The 23066-nt window shown below is 38.9% G+C and overlaps 1 non-coding gene and 2 pseudogenes across 2 annotated transcripts; 2 read left to right on the plus strand and 1 right to left on the minus strand.

Annotated features, from left to right (window-relative positions):
- LOC101292791 overlaps positions 1–4794 on the plus strand; it is a 15257-nt pseudogene extending 10463 nt beyond the window's left edge.
- A 7189-nt stretch (positions 4795–11983) lies between these two features.
- Positions 11984–17252, minus strand: LOC101293088 (annotated as a pseudogene).
- A 2952-nt stretch (positions 17253–20204) lies between these two features.
- On the plus strand, positions 20205–22840 carry LOC101303693. Of its 2 annotated transcripts, XR_184464.1 has the most exons (4): positions 20221–20230; positions 20315–20412; positions 20503–20587; positions 22461–22840. It is a non-coding gene; the product is annotated as an uncharacterized LOC101303693 (transcript). The 2 variants fall into 2 exon arrangements; XR_184463.1 differs by having other exon boundaries at positions 20205–20412.
- The last annotated feature ends 226 nt before the right edge of the window (positions 22841–23066 follow it).

Genomic DNA, 23066 nt, shown 5'->3' on the forward strand with positions numbered 1-23066 from the left:
ATCTATATGGTCTTTTAGAAGAACAAATTAAGAAACCAAGTGTTCCTAAGATGGGAGATATTGCACCTCCAATGGGAGAAAAATATAAAAATATTGGGTGATTTGATGAGTTGAATCAATATGTGTTTCTTGCTCTTATTCTTGATCCACGACACAAATTTGAGAAACTTGTTGATTATTTAGAAGTTGTCTTTGGGGATGAGGATGAGTACCATAGGGTGGAAGTTGTCTCATTGAGTGTGAAAGAGCTTTTGTATGACATTTACAATGTGTATGAAGAGGAGGAAAAGGATGTTAGAGGGGTTGGTGAGTCTCAAACATCCAATGATATGATTAAGATTCCTTTAGCCACGGGTGTTACCAAGTTTGAGAGGAAGCTAAAAGAGAAGAAGTTGAAGAGAAAAGCAAAGAAAGCCGAGATCATTAACAATGATGTTGATAGATATATTAGTAATCCTATTGAAGGAGACGATGAAGGGTTTGACTTATTGAATTGGTGGAGAGTGAATGGGGTTTCTAGGTACCCGATATTGGCCCGCATTGCAAAAGACATTCTAGCTATTCCGGTGTCCACTATATCTTCGGAATCTTCTTTTAGCACTAGTGGGAGAGTCATTAATCCACATCGAAGCTCTTTAAGTCCAAAAATGGTGCAAGCTTTGATATGCACACAAAGTTGGCTTAGAGGTGAAACTATTGCTTTGAATCATGTGCCATCAAGTGAAGAGATTGAGCTATGTGGAGAGGCGGAAAAAGGTAATAGTTTTACGTTATTTTTGAATGTTTGATTTGATTAATTCGTTTTACGTTATGTTACATTATTTACATGTATTTGTTTTTTGTATGTAGAAATATTGGAGATGCCATCATTGTCAAGTAAGCAAAATGTGTAGTGTGGTATGTTGCCTCCTAAGATGAAGGTTATGAAGCAAACAACATTGCGAGGATGAGATAATGTTGATACTTGATAAGGATTTGAACATTGTTGACTTTATTTTCAATTTGTGGACTTTTAAGTTTGAACAAATTTTTAGTTTGTAATGTTTAAACTTTGAACATTGGACTCTATTTTCAATTTGTGGACTTTTAAGTTTGAATTATATGGAAGTATGTCATTATCGAATATGGATCCCAATATATTAAGAACTCTATATTAAAATTACCATTAAATTTTTATTTTTTTTTTTATTTTTTTTTTTATTTTTTTTAAAAAAACCTTAAAAAAAAAAAAAAAACCCCGGAAAACTAACTTAAACCCGAAAACCCGGACGCTAGGTAACCCGTCAGTCAGTTCGGTTTCCGGTTTACATTTTCAAAAAAAAAACCGAACTGAACCGAACCGATTTTTTAGTTCGGTTTGGTTTCTGGTTTTAGGTGAAAACCGAACCGAATAAAACCGATAACACCCCTAACTGTTTCATTTGGATTACATGTACGCAGAGCCAACACAAGCACCAGCACAACCTTTGGCCCTGACATTGAATTTTGACAGATTGAGTGAGTTGTGGTTGTGGCACAGACGTTTGGGCCATCTGTCTTTTGGAGTTATGAAGAAGTCCATGCCTTCGTTGTTTCTGGGAATTCATGAGTCTATCCTGCATTGTGAAACCTGTGCTTTGGCTAAGAGTCATAGATCTAGCTATCCTTTGAGTTTTCATTCTAGTACTATGCCTTTTGAATTAATTCATTCAGATGTTTGGGGTCCTTCCAAGTATTCTACTCTTTCTAGAATGCGATACTTTGTGTTATTCATTGATGATTTTACTCGATTATCTTGGGTTGTGCTACTTAAATCCAAAGATTCTGTTTTTTCAGCCTTTACCGCATTCCATACTTTGATTCGTACTCAATATGATGCTCATGTTAAAATCTTTCGTTCTGATAATGGGGGTGAGTTTGTCAATCATCGTTTTCATGAGTATTTTCAAAACCATGGCATAATTCATCAGACTTCGTGTCCACAGACACCTGAGCAAAATGGGGTGTCTGAACGGAAAAATCGTCACCTCCTGGACATGGCTCGGTCTCTCCTCTTAAGTGCTAACATGCCAAAGTACCTGTGGGGAGAGGCAGTGTTGTGTGCGTCTCATCTGATTAATCGTCTTCCGTCAATCCCTCTTCAAGGTCGTGTCCCACTTGATGTCTTATCTAAATATGTCACTATTCCCTCATCAAATACTCTTCCTGCTCGTGTCTTTGGTTGTGTTGCTTATGTTCATCTGTATAAGAATCAGAGGTCAAAGTTGGATGCTAGAGCCCTTAAGTGCGTATTTGTGGGTTATGGGTCTCATCAGAAAGGTTACAAGTGTTATCACCCACAGTCTCAGAGATTTTATGTTACCATGGATGTTACGTTCAATGAAGATCTGTGTTATTTTTTACCTCCGGTGAATCCTCGTCAAGGGGAGAAGTCATGCTATTACGAGGACTTGTTCACTGGGCCTTTTGCAACACATACATCAGATGGACCAAGACTACAGTTGTTAGACGCAGAGGGTGAATTAGAAAACAGTGGCCCCCCAATTCCGAAAACATTGAGTAACCAGAACTCTGAAAACACGAGACACAGGTTACCAACAGATGGCTCAGTTTCCACTGACTGGTTCGTGTTTGAAGACGAAGGCGACATTGACCGACCGACCAGATCAGTCACTACCGGCGGCCGGTCATCCAGCGATTTCCCTGGAACGCTGCTGGATCGGCAAGTGTTTCCGTCAACGGGTGAGAAGGGAAGCCAACTGCTGGGCAGTCGTTTGATGGAAGAGAGAGATTCTGGTCTGCCGGACGATCATCCGGTCAGCAATACACGGCCTGAGGGACAAGATTCCAGCGACGGCCTAAGTCGGGTCGCCAGGGACACCAGTGAACCATTGGGCAACGATAGGGTGGGTGTTCTTCCAGAATCAAGTCAAGAAAGAATTGGAATTGATCAACTGGGAAATTCATCAGGTTTCAATCATGGCGAGTTGGTTTTGTCAAGCCAAGGCGAGTTGGTTTCACCAACATCTGATCAGCCTCATGTGGTGAACAGTTCTCCTTCTCCTTCACAGGTCTCTCAAGCTCGTGTATTACCTGAGGTAGTTACTCTATCTTCTTCAGTGTCTAGTAATGTGTCTACTAAAATATTGCCCAATCGTGTAACTCGTGGTCAGCCTCCAAAGCATTATGAACCTACTTTAAGTGCAAAAGCTAAATATCCTGTTGTCAATTATGTGTCAACTCGTAGGTTGTCTAAACCATATGTTGCGTTTGTGAATCAATTATCTTCTGTGTCTCTTCCTAGTAATGTACAGGACGCAATGAGGGATGAGAGATGGATGCTCTTGAGAAGAATTGTACATGGGAGTTAATGTCATTACCACCCGGGAAGAAGACAGTTGGTTGTCGATGGGTTTATACTGTGAAGCATAACTCTGATGGATCAGTAGATAGGTATAAAGCAAGGTTAGTAGCTAAATTAAAGGCTACACTCAGAAATATGGGGTGGATTATGATGAGACTTTTGCACCAGTGGCCAAGATTAACACAATTCGGGTACTTCTTTCATTAGCAGCTAACCTTGATTGGCCTTTACAACAATTTGATGTTAAGAATGCATTCTTGCATGGTGATCTACATGAGGAGGTTTATATGGATTTGCCTCCTGGATATGTTACCTCTACCGGAGAGCGGGTGGTGTGTAAATTGAAGAAGTCTCTCTATGGTTTGAAGCAATCTCCTAGACCTTGGTTTGGTCGGTTCACTAAGTTCATGAAGGGAATTGGGTACCGGCAAAGTAATTCTGATCATACTTTGTTCCTTAAACATCGGTGTGGCAAGGTGACTGCTTTAATCATTTATGTTGATGACATGGTTGTTACAGGTGATGACTTCGAGGAGATTCAAAAATTACAAAGTCAGTTGTCTTCTGAATTTGAGATGAAAGATTTAGGTAATTTGAAATATTTTTTGGGAATTGAAGTTGCTCGTGGGAAGGATTGTATTATGTTGAGCCAAAGGAAATATGTTTTAGACTTGTTGGCAGAAACAGGTATGCTTGATTGTAAACCTGCTGATACTCCTATCGAGCAGAACCACCGGTTGGCAGAATATTTGAATCAGGTACCCACGAATAAAGCGAGATATCAAAGGTTAGTTGGGCGATTGATTTATTTGTCACACACTAGACCTGATTTAGCATATGCAGTTAGTGTGGTGAGTTAGTTTATGCATAATCCCAGTGAGGCTCATATGGAAGCTGTATTTCGTATTTTGAAGTACTTGAAGTCTGCTCCTGGGAAGGGATTAATCTTCTCCAAACATCGCCATTTAGATGTTTCTGGATACACAGATGCAGACTGGGCAGGTAATATTACAGATCGAATGTCTACTTCGGGCTACTTCACATTTGTTGGTGGTAACTTAGTAACTTGGAAAAGTAAGAAACAAAATGTAGTGGCTCGTTCTAGTGCAGAAGCAGAGTACAGAGGAATGGCTCGAGGACTTTGTGAGATGTTATGGTTAAGGCATTTGTTGAGAGATCTGGGGTTTCGGCAGAAGAAGGCAATGCCACTTTATTGTGATAATAAGGCTGCAATTGAAATTGCTCACAATCCGGTTCAACATGACCGCACGAAGCATGTGGAGGTTGATCGACATTTTATTAAAGAGAAGTTGGATGGTCATGTTATTTTCTTTCCCTATGTCCCTACTGAAGAACAATTGGCTGATGTCCTTACGAAAGCTCTTTCAAGTAAAGCTTTTCGTGACTCACTTGACAAGTTGGGCATTTGTGATCTGTATGCGCCAACTTGAGGGGGAGTGTTGACGTGAGTAATATCCATAATATTAGGGTTGTAACTATTTGTGTTGTTATTAGGAATATTGTGTAAATATTCTTTTGTAATTAGTTTCCTAATAGGTATTGGAGTCTCTTGTATAAATACTCCGTTCTTGGAGAAGATGAATACAATTTCAGAAATTCTAAAAGTCTTTTGATACCTTTCGACTAAGATCATTGTAATTTGTGAACTTATTTAATTCTTTGGTCTTGATGTTGGCTGGCCATGGGTTTTGTCACAAGCCTCTAGGATAAGAAGAATATGCCTCCCATTATACACTTCCTTCTCTCCAAAATCTCATACACTTAATTTAGTTATTCAATTTTTTGATCATCTTCATTGTCATGTTCAAGAGTTATTTAGCATATATATTCTATATACAATTTTGTTTTCCATCTACAAAATTGAATCTTTATGATCTAGATATACCAAATGAGTTTTTATCAATTTTCATCTTCATCGTCGTTAAGTATTATGTTTTTGATTTTTATCTCCATCGTAATATTGATACATCTCATTATATGATGTCACTAAGAGAAGGAAGTGTTGAGAATGTGAAGAGAGCAGGAATATAAAACTTGAATCAAGGAAGCTGACACAGGCTACTGGATTTATGTTTTCACTTATTAATTTTCTGACGGCGATAGCCAAACCGTATTGGAAACAAAAGCTTTAGAGCTCTTTTACTTGAAAGAAGTAAAGTGTCGAAAAAGATTTTACCACCTCAAAACATTTTAAATACCAACTTAAGTTTCAAAAACAAGTTCCAACATACATGAATAACTAATTAAATTAGGCTAACTATCGGGAAGATGTAGCTCTTGCACCCTTCACGGAAGTCCATGCTCCGGTTATGATCCGTTGATGAAGTATTTGATCTCTAAGAACTACTCACTTCTAACAAAACCAAGTTTTCTTCTCTTGATCAAATAATCGATAGGTTGGACTAGCTTGATCACACGGAACTAAGAAGTCCAAGCGAAATAGAAGTGCAAAACTAAAGTTGCCCACTGAAATAACTAAAGACGTCATGAGCTGAAGATAATAAGAACTGAAGAAACCTACTCCTCGTAGGACATCGAGACATACGACTACGTACATCTACCGATTCGTTTGCTCTCATAAGATGTGTCTGGGTCCACACTTCTCAAGCCGATCCACAACTTGGAAGACTCAATTCTACAGCTCGTATTAAGACATCACAAACATCGAGGAAGGATTAGTTTAGTGAACGTTTGAGAAGTTAAGGATATACTCGTCGGTCGCCATGCTACTCCAATAAACGCCATGAAGAGTATGAGGTCTTCCAACTCACTGTAGCAGCAAGTCACGTAATCCACACAAGTGAGACACCACGAATCTTCTCGTTTCTCGTGCCAAACCTCAAGCAATGTGCAGATGATAGCCACATGCTCCATTAGAAAACTACGCGTCAATGAAGGCGTCGTCCACGTGACGATTTGGTGGAAACATCGAAGTCACTCGAATTAGACAGGGCCACGACAACCGCTTCAGGTTTCTTCCCTACAAGTTCCACCTCACAACACCTTTCTTAGACTGAATCTCTTTGTTCTCTCCAGAAAGCGAGCATTCTATGACAGGTTCCGAGATGAACTGTTGACTACACTATCTATCTCTAAGTTACAACACCTGAACATAACTGCTCAGACCTAGCATACAGGCACGAGGTATATTTTCACAATACAACTCAAATCATGAATATCTCAAACAATTTACTCCAATGTGCAGAGTTTCTTCCCTTTGCCCTAACTCGCACAATCTAGTTAAGGTCGATGTACTGTGACATAGCTAAAGATGACGACAAACGAATACCAATTACCCACTTAAACTGATTCAGATCACGACAAGTTGGACTTGAACAATTCAACACAAAAACTAGAGTGAATGCAAACTCACAAATTGAGGCATAGATGATGCTTTCACAACAACTCAATTTTCAACAAAGTGGACTTGTTCAATCAACAAGATAAGATAAGGAATAACTGAGTTCAAAGGCACAATCTCAATTTGAAAGACTGTGAAAATTTACTGAGTTAAAGGGGAGTTACCGAAGGACAATAACTGTACTCGGAAAATTTCAAAGAAGTAATCGGGTTTATTTTCAAGATTTTATCGAAATGTCAAGTATTTGGGTTAAGGCCCCGATATTAAAGTTCGGGAATATCTTCGGATTACTTTTCAGACCCATTGGCTATTTTCTACGGATTTCAAAAGTTCAGAAAAGGAAAATTAATATTGGAACATTGTAAAATAGTCCAATTTATCTGAGACGTCCGATTCAAGGTAACATAACTTATTCCGCTCCTTCTCAATTTGTCCGCAAATGGCTAACTTGAACGACAGAGGGGGTATTGTTGGATCCGTCCCGACGCCTCTCTAACCTTGTTTTCATCTTGCAGGAATCTTAACCATTCAATCTCATTTGTGGACAAATCCTATCGAAGCGGACAAATCCCTATCAAGCAACTCTTCATCCGATTAACTTAGCCAATCTCCCATTTTCTTAACACAAATAGTGCATTTGGAAAGAGCATCCACAAGGGCCAGATTCTTTCTACCCTTGGAAGAAATGGAAACAAAGGTACCCCTAATAATTATTACCCCCAATAATTTTTATTATGCTTTCTATTTTTTTTGAAATTGTTTTATTTTATTATTTTGTTTGTTTATTCACATTTTAGAGCGGAACGGTCTCATTAGCGGTACAGCGGCACAATGCTTTACCAGTTACTGACCCGTAGTAATTTTTTGAAGGTTTCTTTCCCCTAGCCTTGTGTATCTGTGACTCGAAGACTGAAGAAAACTAACTTTTTTTCTTCAAGCACTTGGAGGCTTTGCTGGAACTGCAAGAAGAGTAATTACCTTTATTAGCGATCGGGGTGTTGGGTTGTTGAAGGTTTTTGATGCAGTTTTTCATGGTAATCCTCATCTCTTTTATTACCTTCATTTAGGATGTAATCTTAGTCGAAAGTACCAGAAGCAAGGTCGTGATGTTGTGCTTGGAGGCTTTGTTGGAATTGCAGGAAGAGTAATTACCTTTATTAGTGATCGGGGTGTTGGGTTGTTGAAGGCTTTTGATGAAGTTTTTCATGGTAATCCCCATCTCTTTTGTTACCATCATCTTTAGGATATAATCTTTGTTGAAAGTTCCAGAAGAAATGGCTGTTCTTGCTGAGGTATTGAGGAAGATTTGTAATGTTGTTTATGCATCTACATAGAGGTGTTCTTACCATCACTTAGAAGAGTTGGGTGATGAGGGTGGGGTTGATATAATTGATGAATTTACAGCTAAGATTTCTTTGTATAAGTGGTGTCGTGCTTTTGACAATTGGAATGTTGTTGAGCGTTTAATGGCCCCGTTTGCAATGTTAGACTAGACTAAGATGAGAGAAATGAAGCTAATGACTGAAGGGTTGAGTCCCAACCTTTGACTACTCAGCTTACACCTACAATAGAGAAGAGGCTGAATCAGGAGATGCATTTATGAGGTTAGAAATGATAAGTATTCTTATAGTGTGAACTTTTCTACTTGTTCTTGCTTGTGTGTAAAGTGGCAGATTAATTGCTTCTCATGCCTTTGTTGCTATACATGGTGCAACACTGAATGTTTATGATTTTATTAACTCGTACTTTAGTGCCGAATCTTTAAGATGAGTTATAACTTCCTTATTCATCTAGTGAGTAATGTTTATGCTTCTTCTTCTGTTTGCATTGAGGAATCCATATTATCTCCTATTACAAAGAGGCCGGTTGGGAGGCCTAAGGTGAAGAGAATCAAATTTGCTGGTGAGAATAAGCTTATTCAGTGTAGTCGATGTCTTATGTTGGGCCAACATAACAAACACATAACCTTTGAATGGGGAGTTGTAGTTCCTGTTACATCACTTTGGTGGTTACTGAGTGTACGTTAATAATTTTTCTTTTCAATGTCTTCTGAAGATACAAATATAACTGGGTGTTAGTATTTTTCTTAATTTGATATTGTAATGACTCTAAATCAAGATTGTGTTGCTGTAAATCTTTTACGGTTTTCCAATATCGTTTGTCTAGAATTTGTTACGTTCATTGAATAGTAATCTTTGAATTTTCTTCTGATTTATAGTTGACTCTTTGTTTTTTTAGGTCTTTTTCATTACTATGGAGATCTTCAAGTCTTGTTAAGTTATGTTCATAGATGATTTTTTTACCAAGTATGAAATTTATTAGGGACAATAAATTTTTTGACCTAGTAACAACCCACACATTCATCACCAAAGTGTTTGGTTGATTGTTATTACTTAGATAACATTCAAGGCTCATATCTAATGACATATTGGTAGGCTTCAGGTTTATTCAATTCCCATTTATATCAAAAATTACTGGGGGCAGTAAACCCTCAATAAGTGTGATCACTTCCATTAGCGCAATATGTATGTTAGTGATGAAAATTTGGGGTAGGAGAAAAAGGTGTTGAATGGATGCGGATCCATTCGAGAAGGGATTTTTCCAAGTTTGAGACCAAGGGGTTTGACCTGCAAGAGAATAATGAGGATAGAGAGGTGCCCGGACGGATCTGGGCAAATCCACTTCGACGCTCAAGTTAGCCATTTACGGCTATGAATGAGAAGTTGGGGAGTGGAGAAGTAAGGTTACCTTTGGAGTAGGGCGAGACCATTATTTATAGGCGTTGAGGCAGGAGGTTTGCACTAGATTAAGGAGCTGTCATTGATAGCTGTCCTCACGCTCCTCCGAAGGAGGCTTAAGGGGCGCGCTCTGGATCGAGCCATACCCGTGTGTTCACATGTAGAGTCGGGAGGCACATGACACTATGTTGACGAGATAAGACGCATGCACAAGGCTTAGTTAGAGCCTTTGACGTGGTTCCCACCAACACTGTATTATCAATTTGTAGGCATCCATCATTTGTTCAAAACACTACCAAAAGAGAAAATGAGATTATATTATAAGCATCCATCAATTGTTCACAACACGACCAAAAGAGATTATGTTCTTACACTTAAATTGTCACATCCCAACTCTTAAATTTTTACCCTATTTACTAGCTTAGTATTAATAAGAGTTTTACTGTTTTTGTTAATGAGTTTATAGTTTTAAAGGTTCCTAGAGGTGTTTTGAGGGACGATTATTTCGGAGAAATTATTCGTAGGAGAAATATTTGAAGACGGTAAAATGGTAAGTTTTAGCTAGTAAAAGGTAATTTTTTTATTAGGGTCTTATTTTTGGGTTGTTGTTGGAGTGTTTTATTGTGGAGTGGGTTTTTAAAGAGGGACCGGGTCAATTGGAAGTCAAAAGCCGAACTCTTTTTCTTCTCTCTCTCTCTTCCCTCTCCCCTGAGTTCACTCTCTGCCGGAAATTCCCTGTGCCCGTCCGCCGCCGTCCGGTCATCTTAGACCACTGCACCGGTCCCAATCGGTCGGCCCTCGACCCAGCTTCCTCCCTGGACCGGTGGCAACCTCCCTAGCGCTGCCGTGAAAGAGAAAACGCACCTGAAAGCCCTGAAGGTCCCGTGGTGTTCTGTCGCCGAAACTCCTTCCTCCGGTCGCCATAGCTGAAGCTTCTTGGCTCTTTTGGAAGCTCTCCTTCCATGCATCAATCCGTCAAAAGGATTCACTCCCTCTTGGTCTAGGTAAGGAGAATCGGGTGTTTGAATTTCTACGGTTCATTTTTGTGTTTTTGTTTGATTGACCTAGTTAAGCTTGAAATTGGGCTTTGTGCTAGTAAGGAAAGTTGTAGAGTGGGTTGAGACGAAGATGCTGTTAAATTTTGGTAGGCATTGGAGGTCGCCGGAGTCGGCCACCAGCCGCCACTGTTAGGGGGTTTTCAGGGTTTTAAATGTGTTATATTAAGGGGACTCTATTGATGTGAAGTTTGGAATTTTTGGAGGAGTTTTGGATAGGTTTTAGATTTTTTTTCAAAGATTGGTATTTGGCGGTTAATTGGGTAGAAATCTGGCCGTTGGATTAATGTTGTTTAGACTATAGAAGGTTGTAATAAGGCTGCCGGTATTTGCGGTGAAGTTGGACCGTATCGATTTAAGAATGGTGAAGTTGGGCAATGATGAACGTGGATAAGGCTCACATTTAATTTTTCCTATTTTGTGTAAGTGTTGAATTTTAGTTGGGAATTTAATTATGTATTTGGAACAGGACATGAGGAGGCTCAACCAGAAGAGGCCTCGGATCGACATCAAGCTTAGGCCTAAAATTTGTGAGTGGACTTTTGTTTTAAATAATATATGCATGCGATGGTTTATTGTTGAACAATTTCTTTGTTGGAGCATTTGACGTCATTTTAATTTGACGATTTAATTTATTTTGGAGAGTTACCCAAAATGGGATTTATCGGTGAATATAAATATATTTATGAGGAGAGTATGTATACAAATGGTAACTAGCCATACGTGTCTATCCACCTTAATGGCATAGTGTATAACCGTATTATGGTGTGACGTGAGCGTTAGACGCGAGCGTCGTAGCCCTATATGAGTGTTTAATTCATATAGAGGGTATGAGCACATATTTATACACCCGCCCGTCCATCTTAATGGCGTAGTGTATCACTGCATTATGGTGTGACGTAAGCGTTAGACGCGAGCATCGTAGCCCTATATAAATTACTTTAAATCCATAAAATTTATATAAGGGGTATGGACATGTGTAAATACATACATATATATTTTTTAGCTTGAGAGGCTCGATATTTATGAGATAAAAGTTTTATCGCTTGAGGCATGCATTCGATTTCTTTGGAAATTAAATTGGGAAAGCATAAATATTTTTATTGATTGGTTCATTTTATTAAATTTATTTTTGTCCACTCACTCTAACGTTTGCACATGTTTTCCCTCGGGCCCTTCGTTTTAAAAATGCCCAGCCTGCAGAGTTCAGGTTGGTACTAGTAGGAGGCGAGGCATAGTTATTGTTACGGGCTAAGCCCTTGAGAGAAAGGAAGGGAAGGGATAAGAGAAACAGAAAGAAAAGGAAAGAGATAATTTCATTCATAAACCCCAGCTGTAGTACAGACTGAGATTAAATAGCCTTATCATGGTTGACACCTGTCAACAATCCATGGGTTCAACTTAATCCAACCATAATCAGCTAATTAGACTAATTAACAGAATTAACTGAATAATCAAACATGTGCTAAAAGTCCACACTCATAACAATCCAGCCCCCTGAAACTGAGCTTGACCTCAAGCTTGAAAATCTGGAAAATAATGTTTGATCTCTTCTGCTAGTCTCCCAAGTTGCCTCCTCCACACTGGCACCCAACCACTGAACTAACCACTTGGTCACTAGAGCATCATTCAGTTTCCAAATTTGCCTATCCAAAATAGCTGCTGGGTACCATCTGGGGTTATGAGGGTCAATATCAGGAGGGAAATGAGCTGCCACAACCGCACTGTCACCCACTTTCTTCTTGAGCAGTGACACATGAAACACATTATGCACTCTTGCTGATGGAGGTAACTTGAGCTTGTAAGCTACTTCACCCACTCTTTGCTCAACCTGATATGGACCATAGTACCTTGGAGACAATTTGTGGTTACCTCTGCGTTTTACTGACTGCTGCTTGTATGGTTGCAGTTTTAAATAAACCCAATCTCCTTCTGCAAACACCCTCTCAGTATGCTTTCGATCATAAGCCTACTTCATTCGAGCCTGTGCAACTTGCAAATTTCTTTTCAAAATCGCCAGAAGTTCATCTCTGGTCCTAAGTGCTTGATCAACTGACTCCACTGTTGTTGACCCTGGAATATAAGCTTGCACTGGTCTCGGATCATATCCATACAAAGCTTTGAATGGTGACATTCCAATTGCAGATTGATGAGCTGTATTGTACCAATACTCAGCCCATGGCAAGGCATCAACCCAGGTTTTTGGTTTCTCTCCCACTACACATCTCAAGTATTGCTCCAAGGTCCTGTTCAGGTTTTATGTCTGTCCATCTGTTTGTGGATGTGATGCTGAACTCTTGTGAAGAGCTGTGCCTTGTTCCTTGAAGAATGACTCCCAAAAGAGACTTAGAAAGACTGGATCTCTATCTGAAATTATAGTCTCTGGTAAATCATGAAGCTTGTAGATGTTTTGGATGAATACTTGAGCCACTCCTGCAGCAGTGTAAGGATGAGAAAGTGGCATAAAATGTGCATACTTGGTGAACCTATCAATTACTACTAGCACCACTGACTTTCCTCCAGAAGTTGGTAAACCTTCAATAAAGTCCATGGAGATGTGCCCCCATGCTTGTTCTGGTATAGAATTAGGCTGCAATAAACCAGGGGGGTTCACAGTCTCATAGTGGTGTTGTTGACAAATGTGACAAGATGCCACAAAAGGCTTGACATCACTGTGTAAACCAGGCCATGAGAAAGATCTTTTGATTCTCTTCTCAGTTCTGTGAATTCCAGCATGCCCCCCTTGTAGACCTTCATGAAACTCAGCAATCACTTTAGTTCTCCAGCCCCCACTCTGAGGCACAAATAGATTCCCTCTATAGTGCAATTGGTTATTCACTAATGTGTACCTTGAATCAGTGCAAGTGCCCTGCTGTAATTCCCTTATTTTTATGCTAGCTTCCACATCTGCATCACAAACAGCTTGTATATCCCTCACATAACTGTGAATAGGTGAAGAAACTCTCATTATACCATTAAGAGTTACATATTTCTCAACCACCTCAGCCCTTTCACTTCCCAAATCTTCCTTTCTTGATAATGCATCTGAAGCAGCATTATTCTTTCTAGGTTTGTAAGAAATGGAATAATCATAACCAGCCAGTTTAAGCAACCACTTTTGTTGAGCAGGAGTTGAAATCTTTTGCTCCAAGAAGTATTGGATTGTTCTGTGATCTGTAAAAATCTTCAAATGATTTCCCAACAGATAGGGTCTCTGATGTTGTACTGCAAATACTACTGCCATCATCTCTTTGTCATAAACCGAGAGTGCCAAGTGCCTAGGAGCTAGAGCCTTGCTTAAAAAAGCTATTGGATGTCCCTCTTGAGACAATACAGCTCCAATGCCTATTCCAGATGCATCACATTCAATAACAAATGGCTTGGAAAAATCTAGAAAAGCCAACACTGGTGTGGACATGAGTGCTTGCTTGAGATTCTCAAATGACAACTGTGACTTCTTGCTCCATTGAAACCCTCCTATCTTCAACATGTCAGTTAAGGGCTTGGCAATGATCCCAAAATTTCATACATATTTTCTGTAATATCCTGCCAAACCAAGAAAACCTCTCAAATCTTTAACTGTTTGTGGTTGGCTCCACTGTTTGATACAAGCAATTTTAGCTGGATCCACTGAAACCCCATCTTTACTGATTACATGTCCAAGGTATTCCACATGTGACACTCCAAAATTGCACTTGCTTTTCTTAATCTTGAGCTGATGTTGTTGTAATCTGCTAAAAACCATCTCCAAGTGTTGTAAATGACTAGCTGTAGAAGGACTATAAATCAAGATATCATCAAAGAACACCAATGCAAACTTCCTCAGAAAATCTCTTAGAACATCATTCATGACAGATTGAAAGGTTGAAGGTGCATTTGTGAGGCCAAATGGCATGACCAAGAACTCATAGTGTCCATTATGAGTTCTGAAAGCTGTTTTTTCCACATCAGAAACACTCATTCTAATTTGGTGATAACCCGAACGCAAATCCAACTTAGTGAAAATCACTGCTCCTTGCACCTCATCAAGCAACTCATCAATTACAGGTATAGGATACTTGTCCTTAACTGTCACTGAATTCAAAGCTCTATAATCTACACACATTCTCCGGCTGCCATCTTTCTTTTTTACTAAAAGAACAGGTGATGAAAAAGGGCTCTTACTAGGTCTTATAACACCATTGTCAAGGAGTTCCTGCACAATCTTTTCAATTTCAGATTTTTGAAAATGAGGGTCCCGGTAAGGTCTCACACTCACAGGGGGAGTGTTTGGGAATAGTTCAATACTATGATCTTGCTTTCTAGATGGAGGAAGTGTTGAAGGGACTTCAAATAGGGTTGCATACTTATCTATTAGTTGAGCAATGTCTTCAGATGGACTTCCCCCTTTTTGGACTTCAACAACTGATTGGACCTGGATCAACATAGCTTCTCTCTCTTTTCTCAATAATCTGGTCATACTCTTACAACCAATGGCTTTTACTTCCACTGATTGCTCACCCTGCAAACAAAACTCCTGTTGTGACACCATGAATTTCATTTTCATCGTCTCAAAATTCCAAAGTATGTCTCCTAGTGTCTTGAACCAAGCAGCCCCCAAAACCACTTCACATCTTGTGACTGGTAAAATGTAGAAATCATTAGTACAAACAAAGCCTTGCATCTCCAAGCTAGCTGTCACTTCCCCTTTGGTTTGCATTCTTGCCCCACTAGCTAGAGAAACACTCAATGGTGCAAAATAATGCACTGGAAATTTGGTGCCTTTGAGCAGCTGTGGATGCACAAAATTATAAGTGGCACCAGAATCAATAAGAACATGTACTACCTTGCCACCAAATAAACCCTTAAGCTACATAGTTTGAGCATTAGAGTCATCTGACATGATATGTAACCTAATGAGAGGTTCATCTAAATCTATAACTGGTGACACTTCATTGTCTTGGTTCTCATCCCCATGCTGCATAAGCTCACCTTCATCTGGAACAATCTCCAAACACATAAGTTGACCCTTTTCTCTACAATTGCATGTGACCAGGGACATATGCAGCATCACATAAATAACACTGCTTCTTAGCTCTTCTTGCCTCAAATTCTACATTAGTGAGTTTGAGTCTCACATTTGATTGACTTGTGGGAGCTGATGGAGGTGCCTTGATCTAATAACTTGGAACTTGTATTGGTTTCGATGCTGAAAATCTATTGCTATTGTAGCCACTATTGGAAGTAACACTGTGTCTTGCAAAATGTTTCATGTTCGCATTTCGAGTTTCATATACTCGAGCTAACTCACAAGCTTCATACAGAGATCTCGGTTTGAGGGCTTGAACATCAGCTCTTATATCCTCCTTCAACCCTCCAATAAAGAAGTACACCAACCCCTCTTGTGAAATGCCTAGTGTTCTTCTAGATAGCTTAGTAAATTGCTCCATGAATTGTTCCACACTACCAGTCTGATTCATCCTTGCTAAGGCTGCATGACATTCAGTGTGGTTGTAATTACTAAATTCCCTCATCAGCAAGTCAGCCAAACCCTGCCAAGTGGGTGGAAACTCATGTCTAAACATGTACCACCGATCAGAAGCCTTATCAGTGAGGTGCATTGATGTTATGGACAGTTTTCTCTCCTCTGGAATTTGGTAAAATTCAAAGAACTGCTCACATTTGTTGAGCCATTCCACAGGGTCCCCACCTCCATAATTTCCAAAATCAAGTCTCATTTGCTTCATAGTAGGTAAGTTTGGATCAAAATGAGATTGGTGAGAGTTGTAAGTTTGCTGCTGGTACTGGTTTGCAATGTAGTGTGGAGGGTTCTGCAGATGAAAATGGGCTGAGTTGTTAACACTGGTTTTTGGTGACAACGGGTGAGTGGTAGTAGTGGTGGCATTGACAAAGGTCTGTTGATGAATGTAATTGGGTGTAGAGGAATGGGAAGGAAAGCTACTAGACCCAAGATTATTACTCAATGCAGTATAAGGGCCAGTGTAGCTCATGGAAAACATGTCCTGTGAGTTTTGAGTAGAGTTAGGAGCATAAATAGTATGGTGTGAAGGAAATGACTGAGTCAATCCCAAAGTTGGTGGTGTGCCAAGCACAAAGCCACTCACAAACATATGTGGTTGTGATACTTCCATTTGTTGGATTCCAGAATTCACCATACTTGAAACTCCTGACTGCTTCTTAGATCCAAACACCATAGACATGTCAACAGTAGAATTAACCCCACTAACCATCACAGTACTAGTTCCAGGTCCTAGAATAGGGTTATTGCTAATAGATAAAAGATCTAATGACATAAACACATCATTACTAGTTGAATCTGAATCAATAGGTTCAGTAGAAATAATACCCTCAGACCTAGCCAATACCAAAGAGGATGAGCTGTCAACTGCAGGAATCACTCCTCGAGTAGAAGCTAACATAGATCCGAAGCGTACTGACCCATCCGGTTGTGTAATAGCAGCAGATCCAGCAGGTCCAGAATTAGTTAACACTAATTTGTTGTCGTCGAGCCTTACGCATGAGACGTGTTTCTGAAACTGCTCCGCCAATATGCTCTGAAAGCTTAACAAATTAGCATCCAGAGATTTCTGAAATGACGCTTGCATTTCCTCAAACTGAGCTGCAGTAGCATCCTTATGAGCTTGGATTTCAAGCTCCAGTTGAGACAACTCACTCGGATTCAAAGGATCTGAGAAAGACGACTTTCCAGCCTTCTTCGCTGCTTTCCCCGCCATGATCGACAGGCTCCTGATACCACTTGTTACGGGCTAAGCCCTTGAGAGAAAGGAAGGGAAGGGAGAAGAGAAACAGAAAGAAAAGGAAAGAGATAATTTCATTCATAACCCCAGCTGTAGTACAGACTGAGATTAAATAGCCTTATCATGGTTGACACCTGTCAACAATCCATGGGTTCAGCTTAATCCAACCATAATCAACTAATTAGACTAATTAACTAAATTAACTGAATAATCAAACATGTGCTAAAAGTCCACACTCATAACAGTTACCCACTTCTCCACCATTTTTCACCAGTAGATTACGTGTTTAACCTACCAATGTATTTTCTTGCTTCCTCTAGTTTTTAGTAGCTCTGATTACCCTTGGGGATATTGTATAATATTTCGGTGGTGTACTAAGACTTATGATACATTTTTGAATACTCGAAGGATGACGTATGTTATATTAGTTAGATATTTATGTGATGGATTGGAAGATGGTTTTAATGTTATATTGTGGTGGTTGTGTTTGTGGGGAGCGGATGGCTCTAGGAGGTGAGGATGGTTGTTTCGTTGTAGGAGTATTGTTTTGAATTTTTCAGGTTACGGTTGTCCATTTTCAAAGGAGGTTATACCAAATTTTTCGGTAAATTTTCCTTGGATGTGGACCTCGTGATATGCTCATATTATCCTATATTTCTAAGCCTCTTATGCTTGAGATTTGTATTTAGTTCTCTTCTTTATGACTTATTTACGTTATTTTAGTGTTCTTGAAGGTTTGTGTCACAAAGAGAAGAAAAAGGAGCTAAAATGTGCAAATTAGGAATGAAAGACGACTACAATCCCAAGTCTCAGAATCTGCTTATGCAGAACATCCAACTTCGCCGAATTACTGAGAATTACTCAGATCGAATCAGATAATGAGCCTTATATCATTTGAAAGCTACGGAAGTCTACTTTCTGTAGAAGTTTATGGATCTTGATTTCGATACTTCTAGACCGAGTTATAATCGTTTGAGTGAAGAAAGGTCTCATCAGCAAATCTGCTCGGGAAATTACAAGCTTTTGTGGAGAACTCAAGTTCCATGGCACAAGACCATCAACCTTAAAGCTTCAAGGACAATAATTCAGATAAGGATTCAAGGAGTACGTGTATTCCTAGTTCTACAAGAAATATCTCAAGGTTTTTCCATTCCATATCAAGAAAGGGGTTTGAATCCAAGTTTTACAAGGAAACATGAAGTCAAAGATGAGCAGGAAACTTCTCTATTTAAGGGAGCATGAATTTCACATTAAGAGGGAGGTCTCGAGAGCACATTGTAGATGCCTAAAGGAGCAGAGATCCATCCTCCCTTCACCTTTCCATTATTTTTATGTTTTCGTTATGTTTTACTTAGTTATGTTTTGTTAAACCTTTTCTAGGGTTAGGATGATGCCCTAGCATGATTGTTTATATTCTTAATGATTGATTAATAGATTTATAGTTTCTTAATGATGAATGGTTGATCACTGTTTGATTTTTTGCTTTATGTCTCAGTTCTTTCTTTGATTGATCACCATAAGACTTTGCATTTAGTAATTGGAAGATAAATTTGAAGCAGAGATGCAATATAGTTTATTTAGCTTCTTGTGATTGAGTATGGTGAATTACGTTATTGCTTGAGAAAGAATAATGGTTTGCTTGATTCTCTTATTTTCTAATACGTAATGAGTCCTGCATGTTAAATTTATACCTGAGAATGATAGACTGCATAGCTATGATATACGACCTTTACTCGAGAGGGAGAGCATCATACACTTAAGGAAAATTATGGTCTAGAGTACCTGAGAATGACTTAGATACGGGAATTGTCATCTAGAGAAACGAAAGAGTCTGTTAGTTGCATCAAAGCATAAACATGATTGTTAGTGGTTGATTCTGACATCCTAGATTCATTCATCATTGTTTGTTTACTTATTTTCTTGTTTCTTTGTTTATTTGTTTTTTTAAATTGTTATCGTGATTTGTGTGTTTTGGTATAGTTAGTTTAAGTATTTCATAATTTGAATTGAACTAGTATCCTCGTGGGAACGATAACCCTTTTTTTTCTATTCACTATACTACATCCACCCTGTATACTTGCAGGAATTACATCACCCCGTAGGATTTATTTCGGGTTTTAGAGTGATATTCGGGATGGGTTCTGACATAAATATATTCACAACACTACATATATTACTTTACTAATCCTGGAAAATGATTAGGCACAATTCTTTTTTCGACCTCAATATTCATAAACTTTTCAAGAATCTTTTGTCTCATTTCCTCGACACTAGCTTTTGTTAGAATTTCTCCATGGCATAGGTTGTGAGACCCCGCAGAATTAAAGTACTCATTGTGGTGCTTGGGAGATTTGGAGACATCGATTTGGGGTTGACGTTGTACTAAGCAAGTGACCTCGGGTAAAATTGAAGCTCGAAGTCTTCATTAGCCGGTAGAGGTTTTCTTTGTTACCACTTACCGATCTCTAAGAGCATCTCCAGCAGTATTGATAAATTGAAAAAAATTAGAGATTTATCAATTTTTAAATGAATCTTTGCTCTAGCAGTAAACTTAAGAAGTCGATAAATTCAAAAATTGATAGAGAAAATTGATAAATTTATCAATCTTGGGGAGACAATTAACTAAAACTTAGCTAATGTATACAATTTAGCAATACTGCTGGAGCAAAAATTTAAAAATTGCTACTTTAAATCTAAATGTGGACAAATTTAGCAATAAATTTAACTCTACTACACAATTTTAGGACCATTTGATTAGTCAAACTGAATTAAAAGGGAAGAAGGATAATAATAAGTTGATTGGCTTTACCCGTGAGGAACCGCCTCTCTTTTGGACCTTCTCCTTCGTTTTCTGCTCTTATCGAAATGTTTTCATCCCTGGTGAAGCAATCTCTGTAGCTAAAGTGAATCAGAACATAGCCAAATTTATTTGGTTCATCAATTCTGAATTGAGAGTAAGTTACAAGATGAGAATCCCTAGTGAACTTGTTCCTGTCAGCCAATTTCGACGGCTAAAAACTGCCACTTCTGCTCTTCAGATGACAACGACTTCTTCATGAAAGTTTCTGGAAATCGGGTCTACTATGCTGTGCTAAAATTTGACGATGATCCAACGGTTAGATTGTCCTCAATTAAGGTAAAGCCATCTTCTGTTCAGGGAAGAATCCTGTTTTGATATATAGTTCAGATTCCGATTCTAATTCGAGTTTATGTTCCTTTCTCCTAGATATGGGTCATGTTTCCTCATCGGCGTTGAGTTAATATCATGAAGTTTTCATCTCCTTGAGTTTACACTATTGATTCGGCAATTGGTAAGTTTTGATTCAATCTATTGAATCTCATCCTTTCTAGTTCAATTTCCTTGTATAATCTCAATTTTTGTGATACTTAAACAGACCCTTTGCATCTGATAAGACTTGGTCTTTCCAATATGGTTTATTCATCCTCGGTGTCCATTCATATCAGGACCTTACCTTCAGGACTTTTACTTATCAAATCCATGTTGCTCTTGAATGAGTTTATGCTAAGCATTCCTCACTAACTTCTTGTTGTCTAGTAGAGTCATGATGACAATTTGGAAGATTTTATAAGTTGATAGAATGCTCCTAGAAATTGTGAGAATACTGAACAGTTCAGTCTGCTTTCATCCATCTTTTCTCATTCTTCCTGAACTCCGTTTTGCTTAAAATTTTAGTATGTTGTAACTTCACATATCTATAAAAAAAGAATTCAGTTAGCCATGGCGCAGCTTTGCCGTCGCCATTGGTCTAAGATTTGAGACGGCGCTGTGATGACACAATTACCGTCTCAAAATATATTACATTTGCTACGGTGAAAATATATGAAATTTGCGACGGCAGCCGACGCCGTAGCAGATTTTTGAATCAATCATGAAGACAAGTTGTGACGCTTTCATTTGTTGCTGCTAACTTTTCCAAATTTTGGAAACCTAAGGCGCGCCTTCCAAAATTTGATGAAAATTTCACCTAAATCTCACCTCATTCCAAAAATTTCAAACTACACCTTATCTCTTTCTCTCTTTTTAGAAAACCAAAAACTCAGACTCTCCCATTCTCTTACTCAAAAAATGCAACCTCACCTTGAGACTGTAACATATCGGAATTTTGATTTTATATTTTTTAAATGGAAAATTAATTTCGAGCTATTTTTATTTCAATTTCTAATATTCTTTATTCTCTTTGTGGCTTTTGAAAAATATTCGAAATTTTTATTTTGTCAAATTTTGTCTTTCGAGCCATAGGATTAACCTAGACGTCGGTATGAGTTCGTAGGATTTTGCAGAGCATCGTTTGGACATCGGAGCTATTTTTAATGATTTTTGGAAATTGGTATTATCAAAAAATTTTATTAAAAATAGAAAATCAAAGTCAGTTTGATCTGGACCGTTGATCTTCAGACCGTTTAATCTGAACCATTGGATTAGAGTATATAGAAGTTGGACTAGATCAGTTTGACCCAGTCCAACCAGGACGTCTCGAGCGCAGTGGCAGAGCTTGGTCGCTCCCTCTGTCGTTCGGCCGCCTCTCTGCGTCCAACCAATGTCAACAACTTCGACTTGTCGTCCCCAACCTCTATGTGTTCTTCGTTTTCGAAGAGGAGCTCCGACGAGAGAGAAAAGGAGAGAAGAATTTCTGGGTTCGCCAACGAGTTTCCGATTCCGGCCAAGTCGTGGTCTCTCATCGGTGTAGATAGCATTTGTCTCCTCATCCTCGACGTCCCTGTCTCTTTAGCTTGTCGAGACGAGGTCAGGTGAGGGAGAATCAAAGAGGAGGAGTTTCTAAATTTTCTGGCGAGAGTTCAAAAGATTCCGGCGAGCATTGATGTCGACTCAGGTATTTGATGAGTTCTACATGTTTCTGTAATTGAATTGGAGTTTGGTAAAGTTTTGGAGAGATTGGGATTCTGGGTGATAGGAGATATAAAATGCGACATTCTTAATATGTTATTACCTCCATTTGTACTTTGATTATCTCTTATTGTCGTAGAATAGAGTTATAATGTAGAGTCGAAAGTTTTTGGTAGAGTTGTGTGTAAAACATGTTAAACATAGAGGAATGATGTAGAAAATTGTCAAAAGCCGATTTGTGGAGCCTTAGAGATGTTCTTATGATTTTGTAAAGCTTTTACATTGTCACAAATTGATTTAACTTCTCTGATACTTAGGTGACATGTAGAAGAGTCATGGAGAAAGAATCAGGAGAATTGAGTTATGCCTGAATCATTCCCGGAAGGTCAGACTGCCAGAACAGAGTAACCTACTGCCTGCCGAGAGAAGTGTTCCTGATAGACCTAGGGAAGCAAAGCAGCTGATCCACGAAGCCTAGTCTATGAAAAGAGAGGTCCAAACCAAGTCCAATATGGAGAAGAAGATCTAAATTCGGCAGAATATCAAGGAATATCCAAGTCTTGAAAATCCTGATTAATTTCGGGAAAATTCCTGTGCACGTCTCTCAACTTCAACGGACTCTCCAGGACAGCTCACAATGAATCAGAAAACGTGCTAGATATGGATAGAGAGCTACGGGAATCTAGTTTCCAAATCAATTGGAATCACCTCAATATCTATTTTCTAGAGGGAGTTATGACGTAATCATCAGACGGAGGTCATTCTGCCGAATTGAGAAAAACTAGGGAAACCTAAACCAACTTGGTTTCAACTTTGTGGGCGGCTTCTTTAGGGTTTTTCTTCTATATAAAGCATGACTTCAAGGGCAGAAGGAGATCATCTCTACCCTTGCAATTACATAGCCGAAAACTCTACCAAACCCT

This window comes from Fragaria vesca, linkage group LG4 (genome assembly GCF_000184155.1).
Source record: "Fragaria vesca subsp. vesca linkage group LG4, FraVesHawaii_1.0, whole genome shotgun sequence".
Classification (NCBI taxonomy): Eukaryota; Viridiplantae; Streptophyta; class Magnoliopsida; order Rosales; family Rosaceae; genus Fragaria; species Fragaria vesca.